The 18,075-nt window shown below is 40.6% G+C and overlaps 1 long non-coding RNA gene across 1 annotated transcript in view; it reads left to right on the top strand.

Moving 5' to 3' along the window:
• The first annotated feature begins 3,354 nt into the window (after window positions 1-3,354).
• Window positions 3,355-18,075, top strand: part of LOC135578587 (uncharacterized) — a 63,953-nt gene continuing 49,232 nt past the window's right edge. Inside the window, exon 1 of the long non-coding RNA XR_010470394.1 lies at window positions 3,355-3,528. This is a non-coding gene — a long non-coding RNA (uncharacterized LOC135578587). The remainder of the gene's footprint in view (window positions 3,529-18,075) is intronic.

The raw sequence follows: 18,075 nt of genomic DNA, 5'->3' as shown, positions 1-18,075 counted from the left end.
GTTGGTACTGTCCAAGCCAATGTTTTGTCTCTCCAGAGAAGGAGGATGCATATGAGCACATACTGGCAACTCCATTTGGTGTGCTTGCTAAAGTTTCTGTTTGTTGGTTTGTTTGTTGTACAGAATTAAAGAGAACTGGGTTCACCATTTACCACTTAACTCCCTGAAGGCTCCACTAGGTTGAACTGACCTCACACATGTATCTGTACGTCTGTAGTCCATAGGAGAGACAACATAAGGCATAAATGGGAAAAGGGGTCAAGGTACCATGAAGAGAGGCCAGGAGCCCTCTTGCCATGTAACCCCAGCCACTGTTACGGTGGTCCCAGTGCCAAGTGCACATGAGGTCAGTGAGTGGAAGCTGGTGTGAAAAGCTGGATGTGAACCCATGCTCCCGCCACTGACCTCAGCTGTGAGAACCAGAGACAGGCAACTGGTGAGATCTCAGTCATGGGCTGGGGAGTTGCTCTGCTGCAGGACTCACAACAAAGCTGGCTGGCTTTGGAGACCCCCACCCACCGAACGGCTCAACATCTGCTCCTGAAATCAGCTCTGTTTCCAGCTCTGCCTCTCGGAGGAGGACACATGGCAGAGCATTAACAGTACCCCAGCACATTCCTCATTTCCTTCAGAAGTGCTTCTTCAAGGAGTATATAACTACATTAGCTTTATTTTCAAAGGTTTTCTGCTCAGATTCCACACCACTCTGCCGTAAGGCGGGCATAGTAGCCATAATCTGGTTATAAAAAAAGTGCTGGTGGCTGGGATATTTGCATGAATGACCTCAGTTTTCAGTTGCTCACTAGAACATTTTTGGAAGGAAGTATTTGCTTGGTTGGTAGCCAAGTGTTTTCTCCTTGACTACTAAATGTGTTTAGTCCATATTAAATGTAAAATTCTCTCCAAAGTTCACTGGTGATTTCCAGACCCTGTAAGATTTGCATGCAAGAGACTGACAGCAACATTCTTATTTAATAGTTTCCCACCATATTTCTAAAAAATGTAGTTTTCCAGATCCTTCTGACTTCCAAATGCAAAGTGGAAAATGTCTAAAAAAGGCATTACTTCATCTAATGCCGTTTATTTAGCACATATACAATCCCACTGGCTGCCTGCTTTATCAAAAGCAGGGGCATATGTGACTAGTTTATATAACCTTAAGTTTCTGCTTATCTGGATTCACATAAGTGCATTTAGCAGTTTCCTCAGTTGTACAGTTAATGCGAAATTCCACGAGTTTTACACTTAAACTTTATCAGAGATATGAATGGAAGAATGTAACCATCAAAGCTATTGCAGCGTCCTCTACTCCCTGACCTTTGGGCCCATAAACCCATGAATGAGTTACATTCATCCTCATACTAGTGCATTTGTTTCATCGATAATGCAAAACGCATTTAGAAGAGCAACTATTAATCTAAGTTGAACTTCACGTGAGCTGCACATGAGTAGATACTCAGTCTTTACCAAGGGTTTGTAAGACTTGGCCTCTTTTCACCCCACACAGCTTGAGTCCCAGCGCAGGGGCAGGGCCGGTCAAAGAACCCTCTGCTGAGCAGATGAACGAGGAGAGAGAAAGGACCGCGTCGCTGAGGTAGCTGATCTGGATCCCAGGCTATTACTGCCTGGCTGTGTTTGCTGTGGTGCCCACCTGCCTGTGGTACGGGACACACCGTGCTCCCCTCTCCCGGGCACTGCCTGCAGCCTGCTGCAGCATGGGATGCAGAACAGCGCATCTCTGTCCTGCGCACAGGGCGCTGAGCTGGGTCTGACCCTGTTGCAGCCGTATGTACGGGGCTAGGGGGGAGGTGCACTCTGCTCTCTTGCTGAATGAGTCAGTTTTTCTCTCTAAATGTCATTTTTTTTGTAGCTGCAAAATGGGTCAGTACTTTCAGAGAGCTGTGCTTACTACTGCTGCAATGAAATACTCTGAGATCTCCTCTGACCCAGGCAGAGCAAGCCATGGCACAAGTCATGCATGGTACCTGTGCTGGGAATCGGGCTTTGGCATTTTTACTTAACACAGTGTTTAGCAAGTTTTATATCCATTCATAGAATCATAGAATGTCCTGAGCTGGAAGGGACCCACAAGGATCATCGAGTCCAACTCCTGTCCCTGCATATGACAACCCTGTATGACAACCACTGCTGAGGCATTTTTGCACCTTCTTTGAGCTGGCTGTTCAATCAGAGAAAGGCAGTCACACAGCTAAAAGAGGATAAATATACTTTGAATAGAACAGAAAGTCTGCCCCAAAGACAAGCCAGAGAAAAAAACAGGGTCTAATGGCAATTCACTATGGGTTAATTCGTTTTTTCCCAGTATTCAAAGGTGGTAGATCAGGAAAGTGTAAGCTGAGAAGTGCCCACTCAGATAAAGACCTGTACAATAAAAATAACACGGTCAAACAAACTGAATAGGAACCAGAAGATTCAATGGACCAATTGAATAACACTTAGGGACTTTTTCAATGAAAAGTTAAACTTTTGTTTGTGTCCAGAATTGAGAAGTCCATAAAGAGTGCCTGAAAGTAAAGGGAAAAACATATATTTCTTAGACCTGATTGATCTAATTTATTTTTTTTTAAAAAAAGAGAGTACCATCCGAACACACCCGTGTGCCAAGTTTCGACCTGATGCAATGTGATACAGGTGAGATATTAAACCCCAAAGACCAAGTTAACAATGGGAACAGTGACAGACTGTTAACAGTAGTAAGGGGTAGTGGCTGCCATTATAATAGTAAGTTATACGTTTTTCACAGCATAGTGGGACAGCTGATAAACCCTGAACCTGCCTGCTGGCTGCCTTTAATTTGCCTGAAGTTTGTTTAGGCAGCGCGACTCCAGGAATGAGTCATTAATTCTGCGACTCACTTTGTAAGGAATTAGAGCAGTAAAGCAACTGGAATACTTTTAATATCAAGAGCATTTTGCCTCATTTCTTGATTGTCTTTGTGATTTAAATATCCTGTTGTGTAAGCCTAAAAGCAGGAAGTGAGCTATACAAACTCTTACAATAACAGTATTAGGTTGCAGATAAGTCCATGTGCTCAGTGGTGTCAGGTATTTTTTTTCCTGGGGTAATACAAGTTTTGCAAATGCTACGAGAGATTATGTTTTCTCTTAGGAACACATTTGAAATCTTTCAAAATAAGCTTTGTCTGTTGCACACAAAAAAATACTCTCCTGATAACAAGAAATGACTTTGGCCTGTAATGCCAGGCTTTAATTATTTAGCTTCATGCTGTATTTGTGTTTCTGCCGTGAAACCCAAACCTTTTCAGCAGGCAGAGACAGGGTGGTGGGGTAGGTGCCTATTCTCTCTTTCATTCTTTTCCCTCCAACTCAGCACTGTTTTAATGCAAATCAAACCCTTGGTGCGTACATAGCCAGCACAGATATTCTTACACTTCACGCACCTGGCAGGCAGCTTTCCTGCCGAGGCTGCTGCTGAACTGGATCGTTTCCTCTCCTGGCGATTACACTTGGCTCTCTGCAACAAAAGACAACAAGAACTTCTTTACAGGTGATAAACACAAGCTTTTCTTTTTTTTTTTTTCCGAAACACAGCTTGATTTATGGGTTTAAAGAAGAAAGTTCTGTTAATGGTAATATTTAGAATTTCTCAAATGAATCAGGCCATTTTTGCAAGCCAGATACATAGCTAGCGTTTCAAACCATAAGCAATCCATGTAACGTACCAGTGCTGCATTTAACAAAAGTAGGACATGATTTCTGAATCTATTCTCCTTAATAAGATTATAATCTGGACCATCCTGTTTGTACTGAAGTAGGAAGTACCATTGCTGCCGAGTGGCTCTCAAGCAGCAGACCCGTTTGCTTGCATAACTGATCCCAATTTATACATGGTCACTGTATATAGGTGATAATCTTGAACAAGACAAAATGTATGATCTTTGCGTATATTTGCACGGGCGCATTTGCGCTCACATGGCACATACACATCTGTATCACACACATGGTGTTACCCATAACAAGATTTTTACATTTGTGTATATCCACAGCACTAAAGGACAAACCTACCTGACACTTTGCCTTTGTAAGCCTGTCTTGGCAAACAGCTAAATTTTATCAGAGTTTAGCCATCTCTGCTGTCATTTGCATGCAGAGTGTCTGATTCAGGCTTGAATTTTAATGACAAATTCAGCCAAAACTGTTTAGCTGTTTTTGAGAATGAGATTAACGGAAACCAGGTTGGTTTGCTCATCTTGAACCATTCTGTATCTTCTCTGGGAATTGTTCTAGCACCTCCACAATTTGAAACTAGAGCCTGAAAAATCTGTAGAGGTTCCCTGTACTAGAGCTTTGCGTTTTGCTATTCTCGTTATACATTTGGCTGTGTTATAAGTCTGTGAAAAATCACAGTTTGCACATGTTCCATCACTACCTCTTCAACTGGAGTCGCTAAATTCTAAGAAGATTTTGCTGTAACTGAGGATGCTCAGGTTTCTTACAGCTGGTAGCGCCGACTGAACCACATATGCCATGTCCTCAGTTATAGACTAGTGTCCTCACTATTTTATGCTCGAATACATTATTTCAGGACAGATTACAGGGGCTAAGCCAAGATTTCACTATACTAAGAACTCAGAGCAGTAAGATTGGAATGAGTTCTAAAAGAAACTGCTAAGAGGGAGGTAAAATAATTTATGTTCATGAAGTGTTCAAATGTTGCAGAACTGGTCGCCACAGAAAATGTCATGGGAATTTAATTATTCCTTTTGAGGGAAGTGTTTGAATACCATACGGTAAATAAGGCATGGGATAAAAAACCTGAACTCTGAAAGTAACAAACTATTGAATTGCTGCTAATTCCTGAAACTTAAATTATGCTTTACAGTAAAATTAGTATGTGTCTGTGCTATTAAAGATGGTACCATAATGTACACATACAAGGAGCTGAGTGAACAGACATCCTCAGTACTGGCACTTTCTATTTTGTTTAGACAGCTTAAGAGCATAGTAAAGTACCTAATTCCTTTAATGTGTGTTTATACATTCACACAGACACATGCCTATAGATAACATGCCTTCAGTTCAAAAGAATCAAATATTACTAGACCATGCAGTTGTTAAAAGTTAATTGCATTTGACAATATAAAAAAGGCAGGAATAGCTAATCCAAAGTTATCAGAGACAATGATTTACTAGACATTATGGTCAAACCACAGCACAGAGCTTTCAGTTCTCCCTCTCCCGGAATACTAAAATCTGTGATAATAGGTGAAGTAAAAAATGAGGAGCTTTCTGTAGTTTACATTTATGACTGAGCTGGCTCTAAACAAAACAACCTGAAGGAACTGTCTATGATAAACTTCTCTTTGTCTTCACCTCTTCCAGCTGCAGCAAGAGAGGAGCTCCATTTTCAGCTATGGAAACAAATCGTGATTTCATTTTTATGTCAGTAGTCTATTTTGGATAATAAACAACTGTTAACTTTCAGAATGCAGAGGAAGATGTATAATTTTTAAAGCACACCCTGTTTTGAGGACTCTGGGATATAAACTACTTAAGAGAAAGAAATTGTAGAAATTAATGTGAGATGACAAAATTGTTCCCAGTACAGTGAAGTTGTCAGTCTTTCTGCACTTCTGCCCTTGTAATTACATATGTTGGGCCCGATTCCCTGACTTGGTTTGAAACCCGTTGGGGGAAAGCAGAAGTAACATACTGGAGAATCATTTTGTTTTCCCAACATTTATTTTTGGAGGGTCAGTCTAGTGTGGTGTTTAAAAGCCTCACAAGAACTACACAGAGTTTACGTGATTTCTTTCAGCTTTCTTTAAGTGTGGATATGGTACCGCTTGTGCAGCGTTGTTTCCCGATAGCCCGTTCAAGCAGGTTTTAGCATTAACTTCAACTTCTTAACAAGCTTAAATACAGCATCACATTGGATTTGGTTTTGCAAATGCCTGGAACTTTTCATGTGGTATTAGCAGATCTCAGTCTTCAAGCCTAATGAACTCAGATAAAACTCAGCAGGATGTCCTGTTAGAGACTAATTTTTTTGTACAAAGACAGCTCTTTGGTCCTCTTTTCTTGCGTTGCATTTGTTGACTTGTCTCGTAAGCTATCAGCTCTCTTATTGATCTGCTCTAGAGTTACTTGAGAACATAATTTTGAAAGCAGCAATTCAGCATCTCTCCTTGTTTGATCTCTTTGCTATGGCGGACTGTGGCATGATTTTCCAAGCACTAGGCTGAAAACATATTTTTTTTAATGGTTAAAAATACTTGATTTTTTTTTTTCCAAATCTTTACATCTGCCAAATTGTATTTAAAATGCCTCCCTATATGTCACATTTTCTGCTTTATTAAAATCTATCCTAAGATTCACATCCCTCAGCTTTAATTTAGCTATAAGTTGATTCTTAAAGTATCGCATTTAATAGCCTTTGCGGTTTGATGCGCAAACTATTCTGACGTCTATTCATAGACCTTTATAATGGGACCCACTCCAGTTTATCCCTTGAACTGTCAGGCTCTTGGGGAAATAATAGCTCCTGACAGTTGTAAGGTTAAAATATAGGATTAATGATCAGCTTTTAATGTGCAAATGGGGCATTCAGCTTTCCTCTTACCCATCTTATTTAATGCAAATTCACTGTTGAAACAGGTAGCATGAGTTGCATCTCTCACTAAACATAGATTAATCTATCAGGCTAAATTCCTGAATCAAAATAGAAATTTAGATACACACCACAGAGTAAATACAGACCACTGCATTTATGCTGACTTATAACCGATTATTTTTTCCCTGCCAAGTCCATCATTTATTTCTAAGGTTTCAAAATCTCACTTTCTCACAAAAATAAAAATAACTGTGCATCACAGCAACCACTTTAACCAGCAGAAAGGAGTCTGCCCTTCTCTATTAAATACAGCTGTAGAAAGCCCCATGGACTTTGATTTAATTGTTTCCAATAGGCCAAAACAATCTGCTACCTGCATTCAGTAAAAGGTAAAACAAAAAAACAACAACAAAACAAAAGAAAAATGAAAAAAGGGATTTCTACAGTGAAGCATGGAGCAGTTCACATGCTTTCATTAAGAGATTAATAATACATTTGAAATACTGGACCTTAAGAATTGTATGGCAATTTTTGATTGCACCATCCTATTAAAAAGCTGCATATGTATACACAATTAGACTATTTGTTTAGATAATGTTATATACTCATGTAATTGAAAAATGCATTTTAAACTATGGTATAATCTGAAGCATTTGTCCATTACGTTCTGTAGCGCTGTGTCTGAGGAGCAGAGCAAGTGGAGGATTAAGCTGGTATTTAAAGAACCTCGTACCTTTCTTAGGGTACCTGAAAGAAAAAGGATTTGATGTTAAGTTAAATGAAAATCGAAACATATAAAAACAAAATAAACACTGAGTCATTAAAAAAAATATTTCATTTTTAAGCTGGTCACACACCTGCCCATGCATCCCTAACAACCCCTAGCTTTCCCAAGAACATGAAACAGAAAGGTGTCCCTCTAAATATAAGACTTAATCCTTGCAGTACTCGAGTGCTTTCAGCTGCCAATAAACCAAAGAGTGAAGTCTGTTCTCTGCAATTATTCCTTTGAAAGGAGTAACGTCAGAGCAGCAGGCAGATATAAGTACCCTGAGTGATGAAGGAAGAAGAGCAAGAAGAATATGCAGCACATCATGTATGTGTGACTTCGTGCGTTCTGTTATGATTGCTTATATCTTCATATGCATGCTTTAACACACTAGCAGGGAAGAACACAATTAACATTATTTGGGAAACCTGGTTCAGACAGCTTCTAAATGGCCTCCAGGGATTTCTTTTGTTGTTTTGATAACAGTGTCAATTTACTTGGATACCACCCCCTCCCCGTTTCTAAGAATGCAAAGCGATCTCTCATTAATAGCTCTTGAGAAACATAAGCTAAATTTAAATTAACCTCACAGGCATTGTTTATAACATCCTTAGCCATTCTGTTCCTAATTTTCCACTGCCTTCTACCTTGTATTCACAGCTGTGTAAAGCAAGTCAAAACAGCAGTCAGGCAGCAGTGTTCTGCAGATATGCTGCCTTCATGTTGCTTTGGTGTAAATTAGGGACACTTCAGCAGAGAATTGATGTTTGCAGACGTGCTGATAAACATATATATATATATATATATATATATATATAAAATAACCATAGCAGGCAGTGGGTCTCCAAACGAACTAAAGCCAGTCATCTGGCACTCATTGGGCTGAAGGATGCTTTAGCTGCCCTGTGCCATTTCTGAACCTCAACAGCAACTCATTCCTCTTGTGTCTCTCTTGCTGTATTGTCCTGGCTGGGCAGGAGGCTGGATGGCAGACCTGGTCCTCCAGAAAAAATAAAAATAACCAACAACAACAAACAAAACACACCCAGAAAAGATAAAATAGACAAATAAATAGGAAACATATAAGAAACACATTTATAAGAATAAACGTTGACTTTTTGCAGGGATTCAGCTTCCTCATCCAGTTCACCATGTGGCTGGACAAACCAGTACAAGGCCAAGGACATAATGAAACAGTGGCAGGGGAAGGGGAACAGGAGGTTGCTGGCAGCCTTTCTGAAAAGTTGTTCATCAAATTACCTCAGGAGAAATCGGAGTATTATAAATCCTGGCCAGGGACCTCCCTTCCATGAGAGGCGGGGAGGTAATGACAGAGGTACAGCTCAAACTCCAGCTTTTTCATGTCTCGCTGCTGCTATGTCTGCCAGGCTTCCCTGGACAGAGGGGGAGTGATGTTTTCCCAACACAAGGTATTGTTTGTGCTGCAACACATACACAGGGAGGCAGTTTGCGCTCAGGCCTAGAGCTTTAATTTTCAACATCCTGGTGTTTTTGGTTTACACTGGCTCCAGAGTGCCTTCAGCTTGCAAAATGGTTGTACTCAGTGGAAGCTGAATGCACAAGTTCTAAATTATTAATTATTTGACCTTTTTCCGTATTTTGAGATAATTTTCTTTGGAGATATGATTTTAGACAGTTATTTTGGGTTTTGTTTTTTCTTTTTTACACTTGCTTCAAAAGCCTTTCAGAGTTCACTTACATGAAAAAAAAAAAAAACAAACAGAAAAAAATTAGACCTTGCATTTATCAATTTTCATCAATAAGACTTTAAGTCACTTGTGGTTGATCTGATTTCACAGTCATAGCCAGTGAACATTTAGTATTTCCTTTCCAACTTGCTTGTTAGGAATTTAAAAATACAGATCACAAAAAGTGCAGCTCGAAAGAAGACAAAAATGTTTTTACTAATCCAGCGAGCAGAGATTAACTGAGTTTAGGATTCAACTAAAGAAGGGGAAAATCACTGAAAACCAGGAATGGCAATTTATGTCAGAGGGCCAGTTTGGGTAGTGGGGGAGATCATAAATTTGTAATTCATCAGTGCACCAAACTCTCTAAAAGCACCTATGAATCAGAGTGTGCTTAGTACTTCGCCTTGTCTTCAGCCTAGCTGTTGTTGCTAGTGTTTGGGGGAAAAAGGGATGGGCTTTTGCTACTGGGACATCTGTCGATAGCACAGGCAGGAGCATGTACTAATGCAAGCACTGAATCCCGGCCAGCCATGGGTTTGACATCCCACCTGCCTCCCCCTGCACCCCAGAGCTTGCTCTTGCTGTAGCAGGCAAAACAAGGACACTTTCACCTGCCCACCCATTTCAAAGGAGCATTTTTTTTTCACTCTAGCTATTAGCCTAAAATGAAGCCAGGATGGAAAATGCTTAGAAAACTGGAATCTAAACTGTGTTTGAGGGGGAGGATGACCCTACCTCAGCCACATGTAACTCACTGCTGCCCTGATTTCATGTAGCTAAGTGTGTATGATTGAAAGGAATGGTCTCTGCTAGCTCACAGTTTTGTCCTGGGGCTGTTCAATCACCCTACATTTTTTAAACTTTGTTTTGTTCTGTTTGTATTTTCTGACCTTGCATAACTTTAAAACGTCCATGCATAATTTTTTGGACAGTTTCCATTTGGGAAAGAAACCCTTCTTGACAGGTTCAGCAAAGGCTGCAATTTAATAGACGCGTTACAAATTCTTTAAAACCAAGGTTTGAAGTGTCCGGACACCAGTCTCAGCACCACTAGGATCGCAACACAGCAGAGGATGTGCAAGCATGTGTTATTTGTGTCTGTGTGCAGTTTTACTACTGGTTTATGTGCTGTTTGGATATAAATACGGGATCAGATTCAGTCCTAGTCGGTGTAATCTCATGATGATATAAACCCCCAAAGGGGACTCCTGAGTTGGGAAATCTGCCGGGAGAGGAATTTGCCACAACCAAAACCAAGCGTAACCCCTCTGCGGCTGAGGGGGACCTCCTGGGGGTGGCGGCAGCCCCCGCGGTTGCTTCTGCTGGCCGGAGGAGTTATAGGACGTGCTGACCCAGCACGTCCCCCACAGTCTCTGCGAACGGTCATAAACTAAAGCAAATGCCTGCGCTCATGCCAGTGGAAAGTCTGAAGGGGGAGGAGGACCCGGCGAGAACTTCATCTCTTTGGGGAGGGAATCCCACTGTGGTGCAGGGGGTTTAGTAATACAGGAGGGGAGGTGATTGTACACCCAGTGCTGACCACTCCTGCTCCCCTCTGTGTGGCTTGCAGGCTAATAAAAGCCTATTTGTTGCTCTGGCTGACAGCAAAAACATAACATAAGGGTAAATATGTATAAAAATGATGAAAAACAATAGTGCAGGGGAAAAAAAAAATCTAATAAAATCAGATGGGACAGTTAACAAGGCAATTGAATGTTTGCATTGTTCAAGGAAGCTGCAGTCCTGTGGAGCTGAAGGGAATTGATTGGCTTGTATTTGCACTTTTCCTAAAAAGAAGTGGTATAACACCAGCAGCCTACAGGGAGATTGGGAAAAAAACCCAAAAAACAAACCCCTCTGAGGCTTCCCTCTCCCCTCTCCATCCTTCTCCTGTTATTTTTTAAAACAGGGAAAGGGGCAAAGGGGCTAAAGAGCAATCTTTGTAATTGCCAGCCAGTAAATCTAACTTCAATCCCTAGTGAAACAATGGGACATATAGTTAAAGAGAGGAGGAAAGTGGGACAGAAAATAATGGGGTCGTGAGCAATTAAAAGGTTTGGCCAAATCTGACCTTTGTTTTAAAGTAACTTTAAACCAGCAAAATCATATCTGGGTTAAGTTTAACTGCCTAGTCTTTTGAATTTTTTTTAAAAAAGTAATAATGCCAAAGAAACTCAGTTCATCTGGTGGAATCAAAAGATGTAGTGGGAAAAATATGTTTCCTTCTTACTTGCAACAGCTGTTTAACTTCAGCATGCAAAATCATATAGGAGAAAAAAAACCCAAACCTTTCTTAAAATTATAGTATCATTCCCAGTTCATCTAAACTGTGAAAAAGCTCATAATAAAATGCCAGTCCCTTCCTCAAAAGCCTCCAACGTCCTTATCCCCAAACAGGGGAAAAACAGACTTGGCATTCTTGACAATACCAAGACTAAGAGAGACTCTCTAGTTTTTCTCCCCGCTCTGCTCACTCCACTTTCTAAATCAACACATTTTCCATAGGAATTTATACTGCATGTGTGCATGTGTATTTCTAAAAGAAAGGGTCACAAATCGCATTTTTTAAAGAAAGGAAGGCTTTTTACATTACGTTTTAAAATTAGCCAGGATTAAACATTGCAATGCAGAAACTGCTTCTCTTGCTCTTACGCAGCCCCTGGCAAGACACCCAGGGAAGCAGTTTCAAGACAGTTTTAAGCTGATGGAGCCAGTGAGGGTCCTCCCTTTTCCCTGGGAGGGACCCCTTATTGAGCCCATTTAAGCAAATAGCTTTTTTTTTTTTTTCCCTGGGTTACTTTTCAGCTGTTTTGAGACTTTAAATCGAGTCACAGTGAGGTCAGGGGAGCAGCAGGGCCAGCAGAAGAGCGGGGTCAGGGAATATGTAGCCAAGTTCAAGGTGAGGATGGCGTGGTAGCGCTCACAGAGACAGGGTCATCGCTCTCCATCAGTGAGCAGCGTTTCTTACATCAGCCCGCTTCAGTTTCTCCCGCTCTCACGCTTTATTTCGAACAATTTCATCTGGATCAGGATAAAGATTATCAAAACCAGGCTATTTTTCAGCTAGATCTGTTACCCTATCCAGCTCAGTGAGCATCCATGCCAGCGTAGCAGGGGCTTTTGAAGAGAGGAAGCCAAGAGTGGGCATCCAGGGACAAGGATGTGCTGGTCCCTAAAAAATACACTGCTTAGAGACTGGGGCTGTTTTATTAGGAAACAGTAATGCTGCTAAGGAATTTTCTGATGGAAATTTTATATATTGAAAAAAAATTCAGTTTTTAGATTTGGTCCATTTGTTGCTGGTGTGTCTGTTAATGAACTTCTAGCCAAAGCACCAGGATTCCATTCACTCTGTTTCCTCTCCCACTATTCACTGCTGTGTGTTCTCAGCAGACAGTGATTATCAGCCCTGAAGCCAACAAGAATAATGTCATTTTTAATTCGTATGGTACCAGGTATTCCAGGGGTATCCCTCACCAGAAATGCAACAGTTCTGAAACCAGTTGTGGATTTTGGCTTTGGTTGGGGAAGTCGTAACTTTGGGACTAAAAGCTTCTGAAAACTCAAGAGTCATCATGGAATAATAACTTTCTGACTGTCTCTGCAATAATATGTTAACAACATGAATAACAGCTGACATTTCAGACTCTGGGTGACCTCTGGATATTTTATAGCTTTTTTGTTGTTTGTTTTTTTTTTTTTTTTTCCTAACAGTGTGTTTCTGAATAACTGTGTGACAAAACAAGGCAAAGTATGCTGACTCAGATTACCTATATGCCTGATGCTGCCTTTTTAACCGGTTTTGCATTAAGGCTGATTTTGTATGAGGATGACATAAACACGTAACCTATTGTGCAATGCTGTTTTAAAGTCAGACAGCAAAATAGATGAGCTCACAATATGATGCAGAGAACATGTGTTAGTTCTTGCATAGTCTTATTGGATTTATTCTGAGAAGTTACTGAGGCTTCCTGCAAAGATTGCTTAATAGCTTCAGTGGAAATAGTTAAGCTTTCGTAATAATACTGCTGAACAAGTCATGACTTTCCAATATCCAATATTCAATATGCCTTATTACACTCATTGAAATACTAATGTCAATATTTATTAACTAATATTAAAATAACTGCCAACTCGTTTTTGCATTTAGTTAGAAAATCATTATATGTCCCTTTTCAAAAATCATTGACTTTTCCGTAGTACAGAAAACTCTATTGTCAGTCTTTATAAAATATTTATGGCTTTCCTCGACATTCTTATAATATCCCTAAGAGAATGATCAGCATTTCTTTTGCTGAAAATAAGCCAAACCTTTTCTCCCTAAAAATAATTAATGAACTGAATGTAAATGAAACCCATCCAGAAGAGTAAAAAGCTACAGCTCATTCATCTGCTGTTTCATTTCGGTTTAGGAAAAATCAAAGGGATCTCTGTTTGTACTACTTTATTACAATTATTGGGGCGGGGGGGGGGAGCTGTCTTGAAGTCTCACTGAAGGGTAGATTATTATTCATTTCACACCAAAGACTCTGAAGAGTATTATCAGTCTAAATGGACGGGCTTTCCACTGATTATTTGTTTTTTCTGTGTCCTTGATTGTTTGTGCCACTGTTTCTTCATTAACAATACATCCCCTCTCTGAGGTCCCAGGCAGGGTCATTTTCACTGAAGAAGTTCTAAATCGCCCGTATTTTCATTAGAGGCTGCAAGAGCTGATGATTTGAATGAAATGTCACACTTTTGTGCTACTGTACTATTATTTTATGCTAGTTTTCTCTCCTATACCTGTTTTAGAAATCCTGATGTGTTGTCTTCCATCTCCCCATTTGTGTTTTCACCTGTAAATGCTTGGTAAGGAGAGGAGATAAAAAAGGAGACCACCTCCCAGCCAATATTCCTGCAGGAGCCATGTATCAGCAATGCCCTTTATTTAGCTAGCAGTTCTGCCATTGTGCAAAGTTTTAGACGCAACTGGCTTGTTGCTCTTCTCTGTGTACCTAGCTGTATTACCATGGCAATAGGAAAAATACAATCATAGAATCATAAAACCATACGATAGTTTGGGTCGGAAGGGACCATAAAGATCATACAGTTCCATACCCCCTGCCATGGGTGGGGATATCTTCAATTAGACCAGGTTGGTCAAAGCCCCTTTTACAACCTGGCCTTGAACACTCCCAAGGATGGGGCATCCACAGCTTCTCTGGGCAGCCTGTTCCGGTGCCTCACCACCCTCATAGTGAAGAATTTCTTCCTTACATCTAATCTAAATCTTCCCTCTTTTTGTTCAAAGCCATTACCCCTTCTCCTATCACTACATGCCCTTCTAAAAAGTCCCTCCCCACCTTTCCTGTAGGCCCCCTTTAGGTACTGGAAGGCTTCTATAAAGCCTCCCTGGAGCCTTCTCTTCTCCAGGCTGAACAAACCCAACTCTCTTAGGCTGTCTTCATAGGAGAGGTGCTCTGCGCCCCTGATCATCTTTGTGGCCACCCTCTAGACTCTCTCCACCAGGTCCATGTCCTTCTTAAGCTGGGGGCCCCAAAGCTGGACACAGAACTCCAGGTGTGGTCTCAACAGAGCAGTGTAGAGAGGCAAACTCACCTCCCTCAACCTGCAGGCCACACTTCTTTTGATGTAGCCCAGGACACGGTTGGATTTCTGGGCTGCAAGCATGCATTGCTGGGCCATGCTGAGCTTGTCATCAACCAATGCCCCCAAGTCCTTCTCCTCAGGGTTGCTCTCAATGCATTCTCTGCCCACCCTGTATTTGTGCTTGGGGTTGCCCTGACCCATGTGCATGATCTTGCACTTCACCTTGTTGAACTTCATGATGGAGACTGGGAGAGAAAGGAAGGCAAAAAGAGATAAAACACCACTGTCATCTCAAGGCTGGATGAGGTTGGAATTGGCTGATTTATCAGGGAAGTCAAGAGACAAGCTATTTGAAACATCAGAGGGGTTAGAAGTAGTCCTGAATTGGAAAGTTTCCAATTCATAAACATACAAAGATGTTCAATATGAGGACCTGTATTTCCCTACATTGGGTCAAATAAGTCAGCCTGCACTCATATAGGACAACAAATAAAAATCCTTGACTAAAGAGTGGGCATTTGACTAGTGCTTTTTAAAGCAGCCATAGCAGAAAAAATAAGACTCAGCTTTTGTCTTTGCATTTAAGTAATGTAAAAATATATGTTTATATACATAGATATATAATTCTGCATTTTTCAAACATTATTTTAATGTAAACTATTTAAATAACCTATTGCTATTTTTATAAAAATGGGCATAAAATTAGATTTTTTTTCCCCCCAAATTTCCAGTTATCTCTGTCTTTTGTGTTTAAGCTTCTTCTGGCTTAAGTATAATTTCCTGCATTCTATTTACAATTCCAACATCCTGGCTTGGTGCTATTTCAGTCCAAGCATGTAGAAAGCTGGTGATTCAGCCCAAATGGACAGAAAACTATGAGAGTTTCATCAGAGAGTACAAAGGCTCTCTTGCAATCATTTACTCAGGTGAATACTTTAAAGTTCCATAGCATTACCTGGTAGACAATGTTACTCTTACAGAAATTGAATCTTTCAAATCCTTGCACACATGAATAATTATATGCATCCATGTAGTCTTCTGCTGTGAAGATGCTGCCTTGTTTCAAGTTAACTGTGTGCGGATGTGTTTCCAAGGATGAGGAGGTTCCCAAGATGATGATCCTAGGGGTTTATCAGGATAAGACTTATTGACCACTGTATGAATAAAGCATCATGCATATGATCAGGCCATTAGGAACGTGCAAAAATTCCACAAGTAATATTGACAAAATGTAAATCTAAATTTTGAAGAAAATGCAGATTTGATCTTTAAGAGGGAATTTTAACACGAAAATGTCTCTTTAAAATTTCACTGCAGCAAGATCAGTAAATATAAATAAAACATGTGAAGAATATTAATCTCAGTAAAACTGAAGAAGCAAGCTGTCAATGACTGTCAGACACAATATGAACTGACAGTTGCATGGCTTACAGCCTGACACCGGGATCGTTACCTGTCTGTTTCTCTATCAAAATACCTACAGGGAATAAGAGTTTGCAGATTGCAGGCATTGGTGGGAGCAGGGAAAGGGGAAGAGTGGTTAAAATGGAAGCTTAATGACAGCTGTGAAACATATGTATGAAACATATTCATTAGGATTAATCATCAGCCTTAAGGAATGGCTTACGTCATTCATTATCATCATTACTGGAGGAAAGCATTAAAACAGCATCTATAGCTTTCAGATCCCACTCCTCCCTCAAATCAAGCTCAACCCCAACACTCAACCCTTTTCTGGCTCCACATAACAAAATCTATAACTGAAGGTTTAATTTTGTTCACCTATTAACGCAACTTACAGGAAATAGTCAGAGATTAGCAACAGATCCTCACATGAAAGGATGCTGCAGGCTTTTCCATCCTTCTCAGTCCACCAGGCTTCCCTGGTCGGCCACCCACCCTGCTGGGACCACACGTAAACCCCCTGGGTCCACCCAGAATGACAGGCAGGAGAAACGACTCACGGACAGGTACCTCTGTGACTCCAATCTGCACTCTTGGAAGTCCATCCTGGGAACTGCAGTCCTGCTTTAAGTTGATTTTTTTGTTGAAATTATAGTGTGAAATGGTGGCTGGGGTCACAGAGCACTGACTGTATTCCCTCTGGGCTTCAAGGATGCTCAAAGTTTGCATGACCATTCATGTGATCAGGGAAGACCCACTGGGGAGATTTTTTTTACAAGTTTTACCACCAAACAACTTAATCCGCAGCTGTGAGTCCTTGCTGAGGGTTATTCGCAGTGGGCTAAGATTAATTACACAGACTCACTAGAAAAACTTGAAGAAGCATGATGCTCACAAGGACTGGCAGAGGAGATGGGTCAGGCCCATATCCAGACGAGGAATCAGTGACCTACATTTTTGCACCAATTCTGGACAATTGTGTGCACAAAACCACTGATGTGCGAACATCTCCCATAACAGCAATTGGCCAGAGGGCCTGGGGTCGGGTTGGCACACATGGAGTCTGTATGATGCCCCCATACTGATTTCTAGAAGGACCACCTGATGCTTTAAAGAAAACAAATAGCATTGCCTGTGAGAAACACACCAGGGTTCATTTAACCCCCCAAAAAACAACCATAGCCAGGCTTGGCAGCAAGTTTCAATCCTGCTAGCTTGAGACTTTGGAAAGCATGCTGGAGAAAAGATAGGAAAATTCAGCTTTTTCCCCTTGACATCTAAAACTGCACCTTCATATGCTCTGAGGAACAGCAACCCAAAGCCCCAGCATTCCCATCTTCCCAGGACAGGGGGCTTAGCCAAAGGCTACTGTGGGTCACAGGAACCTTTTCTCTGGACTTTTCTAAGCCTCCTGAGTATCTTTTCCTAGATAAATGCTGACTATAACAAAACACAGTTGGCTGAACAACACAAACTTTTTCTATTAAATTTTCCTCAGTATTAAAATATGTATCCATTTCACCCATGCTGAAAGTCTTCACATCCCCTTGTCATAAACATTCATGCAAGAAAATATTACTAGTACATCTTTATGGAAAATTTTATGCACATACATACTGATGACTTTCATTTTGAAATGTGTTTCTTGTGAGGCTTCAGACAAGAAACCTGATGAAGGTTGCATTCATCCACTCTAGGAGCAGAAATAATGCCATGTGACAAATCACCATCAAAAAATGTGGCTCTGGTGGCAAGTATTTAATATTAGCTAGAAAGTGAAAAACAGCTCACAGGTGGAATCTTTGCAACATTTATCAAGAATTTCAATAACAAATACATAAAAATAATGCAAAGTCCTTCTAGCCGTAGCTTGTTAAAACTTGACTGAATCTCAGGATTTCAGCAGAACATTACATTAAAATTTCAACTGCCAAACAAAAATAAACCACATTGTTAATGATAATTTATGCAGCAGAATTTCGTGCTTTTCAACTAGTTCCACCA

The sequence above is a fragment of the Columba livia genome, chromosome 2 (assembly GCF_036013475.1).
Source record: "Columba livia isolate bColLiv1 breed racing homer chromosome 2, bColLiv1.pat.W.v2, whole genome shotgun sequence".
NCBI classification, from domain to species: Eukaryota; Metazoa; Chordata; class Aves; order Columbiformes; family Columbidae; genus Columba; species Columba livia.
This window is presented reverse-complemented; position numbering and strand designations above follow the sequence as displayed.